This window comes from Carassius auratus, unplaced genomic scaffold (genome assembly GCF_003368295.1).
Source record: "Carassius auratus strain Wakin unplaced genomic scaffold, ASM336829v1 scaf_tig00043240, whole genome shotgun sequence".
NCBI classification, from domain to species: domain Eukaryota; kingdom Metazoa; phylum Chordata; class Actinopteri; order Cypriniformes; family Cyprinidae; genus Carassius; species Carassius auratus.
The window spans coordinates 62501-67500 of record NW_020526768.1 but is presented as its reverse complement, the minus strand read 5'-3'; the positions used below and the strand labels follow the sequence as shown (position 1 = coordinate 67500).

At 39.9% G+C, this 5000-nt stretch overlaps 8 non-coding genes across 8 annotated transcripts; all 8 read right to left on the bottom strand.

Moving 5' to 3' along the window:
- Positions 1–589: 589 nt before the first annotated feature.
- LOC113086343 (5S ribosomal RNA) lies at positions 590–708 on the bottom strand. Its single transcript, XR_003284759.1, has one exon. It is a non-coding gene; the product is annotated as a 5S ribosomal RNA (ribosomal RNA).
- A 516-nt stretch (positions 709–1224) lies between these two features.
- Positions 1225–1343, bottom strand: LOC113086451 (5S ribosomal RNA). The gene has a single exon (XR_003284861.1). It is a non-coding gene; the product is annotated as a 5S ribosomal RNA (ribosomal RNA).
- A 222-nt stretch (positions 1344–1565) lies between these two features.
- LOC113086393 (5S ribosomal RNA) lies at positions 1566–1683 on the bottom strand. The gene has a single exon (XR_003284809.1). It is a non-coding gene; the product is annotated as a 5S ribosomal RNA (ribosomal RNA).
- A 523-nt stretch (positions 1684–2206) lies between these two features.
- LOC113086377 (5S ribosomal RNA) lies at positions 2207–2326 on the bottom strand. The gene has a single exon (XR_003284793.1). It is a non-coding gene; the product is annotated as a 5S ribosomal RNA (ribosomal RNA).
- A 511-nt stretch (positions 2327–2837) lies between these two features.
- On the bottom strand, positions 2838–2956 carry LOC113086450 (5S ribosomal RNA). The gene has a single exon (XR_003284860.1). It is a non-coding gene; the product is annotated as a 5S ribosomal RNA (ribosomal RNA).
- A 650-nt stretch (positions 2957–3606) lies between these two features.
- On the bottom strand, positions 3607–3725 carry LOC113086449 (5S ribosomal RNA). The gene has a single exon (XR_003284859.1). It is a non-coding gene; the product is annotated as a 5S ribosomal RNA (ribosomal RNA).
- A 512-nt stretch (positions 3726–4237) lies between these two features.
- LOC113086448 (5S ribosomal RNA) lies at positions 4238–4356 on the bottom strand. Its single transcript, XR_003284858.1, has one exon. It is a non-coding gene; the product is annotated as a 5S ribosomal RNA (ribosomal RNA).
- Positions 4357–4577: 221 nt separating this feature from the next.
- LOC113086374 (5S ribosomal RNA) lies at positions 4578–4696 on the bottom strand. The gene has a single exon (XR_003284790.1). It is a non-coding gene; the product is annotated as a 5S ribosomal RNA (ribosomal RNA).
- Between the last annotated feature and the right edge of the window lie 304 nt (positions 4697–5000).

Sequence of the window (5000 nt, the reverse complement as noted above, 5' to 3'; positions counted from 1 at the left end):
TATAAGTAAGAAAGAAAACCCAAAAAGCTTAAAGCACCTGGTATTCCTAGGCAGTCTCTCATCAAAGTGCTAACCATACCTAAACCTGCTAAGATTCAGAGATCGGGGCATTGACTCTATTTTTGGCAAAATTATTATATACTAAGTGAAAAATGTCCAAAAAGCTTACAGCACCTGGTATTCCCAGGCAGTCTCCCATCCATGTACTAACCAGGCCCAAACTTGTTAATATTCAGAGATCGGGCATTGACTCTATTTTTTGGCAAAATTATTATATACTAAGTGAAAAATGTCCAAAAAGCTTACAGCACCTGGTTATTCCCAGGCAGTCTCCCATCCATGTACTAACCAGGCCCAAACCTGTTAATATTCAGAGATCGGGCATTGACTCTATTTTTTTTTTTTTTTTTTTTTAATGAAAGATTATTATATAATTCGTGAAATTTTTCAAACAGATTAAAGCACCTGGTATTCCCAGGCAGTCTCCCATCCATGTACTAACCAAGACCAAACCTGCTAATATTCAGAGATCGGGCATTGACTCTATTTTTGGCAAAATTATTATATACTAAGTGAAAAATGTCCAAAAAGCTTACAGCACCTGGTATTCCCAGGCGGTCTCCCATCCAAGTACTAACCAGGCCCAAACCTGCTTAGCTTCCGAGATCAGACGAGATCGGGCATAGCCAGGTTGGTATGGCCGTAAGCGAAGACAGCAGAAAAGAGAGGGCTATTTAAAGACCAGCCAATCTAATCGCCAGTACATTATATAAGTAGGAAAGAAAACCCAAAAGCTTAAAGCACCTGGTATTCCTAGGCAGTCTCTCATCAAAGTGCTAACCATACCTAAACCTGCTAAGATTCAGAGATCGGGCATTGGACTCTTTTTTTTTTTTTTTTTTTTTTTTTAAATGAAAGATTATTATATAATTCGTGAAATTTTCCAAAGAGATTAAAGCACCTGGTATTCCCAGGCAGTCTCTCATCAAAGTGCTAACCAGACCTAAACCTGCTAAGATTCAGAGATCGGGCATTGACTCTATTTTTTGGCAAAATTATTATATACTAAGTGAAAAATGTCCAAAAAGCTTACAGCACCTGGTATTCCCAGGCAGTCTCCCATCCATGTACTAACCAGGCCCAAACCTGTTAATATTCAGAGATCGGGCATTGACTCTATTTTTTGGCAAAATTATTATATACTAAGTGAAAAAATGTCCAAAAAGCTTACAGCACCTGGTATTCCCAGGCGGTCTCCCATCCAAGTACTAACCAGGCCCAAACCTGCTTAGCTTCCGAGATCAGACGAGATCGGGCATAGCCAGGTTGGTATGGCCGTAAGCGAAGACAGCCAGCAAAGAGAGGGCTATTTAAAGACCAGCCAATCTAATCGCCAGTACATTATATAAGTAAGAAAGAAAACCCAAAAGCTTAAAGCACCTGGTATTCCTAGGCAGTCTCCCATCATGTACTAACCAGGCCCAAACCTGCTAATATTCAGAGATCGGGCATTGACTCTATTTTTTGGCAAAATTATTATATACTAAGTGAAAAAATGTCCAAAAAGCTTACATCACCTGGTATTCCCAGGCGGTCTCCCATCCAAGTACTAACCAGGCCAAACCTGCTTAGCTTCCGAGATCAGACGAGATCGGGCATAGCCAGGTTGGTATGGCCGTAAGCAAAGACTGCTGCAAAGAGAGGGCTATTTAAAGACCAGCCAATCTAATCGCCAGTACATTATATAAGTAGGAAAGAAAACCCAAAAGCTTAAAGCACCTGGTATTCCTAGGCAGTCTCTCATCAAAGTGTTAACCATACCTAAACCTGCTAAGATTCAGAGATCGGGCATTGACTCTCTTTTTTTTTTTTTTTTTTTTTTTTTTTTTTTTTAAATGAAAGATTATTATATAATTCGTGAAATTTTCCAAAGAGATTAAAGCACCTGGTATTCCCAGGCAGTCTCTCATCAAAGTGCTAACCAGACCTAAACCTGCTAAGATTCAGAGATCGGGCATTGACTCTATTTTTTTGGCAAAATTATTATATACTAAGTGAAAATGTCCAAAAAGCTTACAGCACCTGGTATTCCCAGGCAGTCTCCCATCCATGTACTAACCAGGCCAAACTTGTTAATATTCAGAGATCGGGCATTGACTCTATTTTTTGGCAAAATTATTATATACTAAGTGAAAAATGTCCAAAAAGCTTACAGCACCTGGTATTCCCAGGCGGGTCTCCCATCCAAGTACTAACCAGGCCCAAACCTGCTTAGCTTCCGAGATCAGACGAGATCGGGCATAGCCAGGTTGGTATGGCCGTAAGCGAAGACAGCAGCAAAGAGAGGGCTATTTAAAGACCAGCCAATCTAATCGCCAGTACATTATATAAGTAGGAAAGAAAACCCAAAAGCTTATAGCACCTGGTATTCCTAGGCAGTCTCTCATCAAAGTGCTAACCATACCTAAACCTGCTAAGATTCAGAGATCGGGCATTGACTCTTTTTATTTTTTATTTTTTTTTTAAATGAAAGATTATTATATAATTCGTGAAATTTTCCAAAGAGATTAAAGCACCTGGTATTCCCAGGCAGTCTCTCATCAAAGTGCTAACCAGACCTAAACCTGCTAAGATTCAGAGATCGGGCATTGACTCTATTTTTTGGCAAAATTATTATATACTAAGTGAAAATGTCCAAAAAGCTTACAGCACCTGGTATTCCCAGGCAGTCTCCCATCCATGTACTAACCAGGCCCAAACCTGTTAATATTCAGAGATCGGGCATTGACTCTATTTTTTGGCAAAATTATTATATACTAAGTGAAAAATGTCCAAAAAGCTTACAGCACCTGGTATTCCCAGGCGGTCTCCCATCCAAGTACTAACCAGGCCCAAACCTGCTTAGCTTCCGAGATCAGACGAGATCGGGCATAGCCAGGTTGGTATGGCCGTAAGCGAAGACAGCAGCAAAGAGAGGGCTATTTAAAGACCAGCCAATCTAATCGCCAGTACATTATATAAGTAAGAAAGAAAACCCAAAAGCTTAAAGCACCTGGTATTCCTAGGCAGTCTCTCATCAAAGTGCTAACCATACCTAAACCTGCTAAGATTCAGAGATCGGGCATTGACTCTATTTTTTGGCAAAATTATTATATACTAAGTGAAAAATGTCCAAAAAGCTTACAGCACCTGGTATTCCCAGGCAGTCTCCCATCCATGTACTAACCAGGCCCAAACTTGTTAATATTCAGAGATCGGGCATTGACTCTATTTTTTGGCAAAATTATTATATACTAAGTGAAAAATGTCCAAAAAGCTTACAGCACCTGGTATTCCCAGGCAGTCTCCCATCCATGTACTAACCAGGCCCAAACCTGTTAATATTCAGAGATCGGGCATTGACTCTATTTTTTTTTTTTTTTTTTTTTTTAATGAAAGATTATTATATAATTCGTGAAATTTTTCAAACAGATTAAAGCACCTGGTATTCCCAGGCAGTCTCCCATCCATGTACTAACCAGGACCAAACCTGCTAATATTCAGAGATCGGGCATTGACTCTATTTTTTGGCAAAATTATTATATACTAAGTGAAAAATGTCCAAAAAGCTTACAGCACCTGGTATTCCCAGGCGGTCTCCCATCCAAGTACTAACCAGGCCCAAACCTGCTTAGCTTCCGAGATCAGACGAGATCGGGCATAGCCAGGTTGGTATGGCCGTAAGCGAAGACAGCAGAAAAGAGAGGGCTATTTAAAGACAAGCCAATCTAATCGCCAGTACATTATATAAGTAGGAAAGAAAACCCAAAAGCTTAAAGCACCTGGTATTCCTAGGCAGTCTCTCATCAAAGTGCTAACCATACCTAAACCTGCTAAGATTCAGAGATCGGGCATTGACTCTTTTTTTTTTTTTTTTTTTTTTTTAAATGAAAGATTATTATATAATTCGTGAAATTTTCCAAAGAGATTAAAGCACCTGGTATTCCCAGGCAGTCTCTCATCAAAGTGCTAACCAGACCTAAACCTGCTAAGATTCAGAGATCGGGCATTGACTCTATTTTTTGGCAAAATTATTATATACTAAGTGAAAAATGTCCAAAAAGCTTACAGCACCTGGTATTCCCAGGCAGTCTCCCATCCATGTACTAACCAGGCCCAAACCTGTTAATATTCAGAGATCGGGCATTGACTCTATTTTTTGGCAAAATTATATATACTAAGTGAAAAATGTCCAAAAAGCTTACAGCACCTGGTATTCCCAGGCGGTCTCCCATCCAAGTACTAACCAGGCCCAAACCTGCTTAGCTTCCGAGATCAGACGAGATCGGGCATAGCCAGGTTGGTATGGCCGTAAGCGAAGACAGCAGCAAAGAGAGGGCTATTTAAAGACCAGCCAATCTAATCGCCAGTACATTATATAAGTAAGAAAGAAAACCCAAAAGCTTAAAGCACCTGGTATTCCTAGGCAGTCTCTCATCAAAGTGCTAACCATACCTAAACCTGCTAAGATTCAGAGATCGGGCATTGACTCTATTTTTTGGCAAAATTATTATATACTAAGTGAAAAATGTCCAAAAAGCTTACAGCACCTGGTATTCCCAGGCGGTCTCCCATCCAAGTACTAACCAGGCCCAAACCTGCTTAGCTTCCGAGATCAGACTAGATCGGGCATAGCCAGGTTGGTATGGCCGTAAGCAAAGACTGCTGCAAAGAGAGGGCTATTTAAAGACCAGCCAATCTAATCGCCAGTACATTATATAAGTAGGAAAGAAAACCCAAAAGCTTAAAGCACCTGGTATTCCTAGGCAGTCTCTCATCAAAGTGCTAACCATACCTAAACCTGCTAAGATTCAGAGATCGGGCATTGACTCTCTTTTTTTTTTTTTTTTTTTTTTTTTTTTTTTAAATGAAAGATTATTATATAATTCGTGAAATTTTCCAAAGAGATTAAAGCACCTGGTATTCCCAGGCAGTCTCTCATCAAAGTGCTAACCAGACCT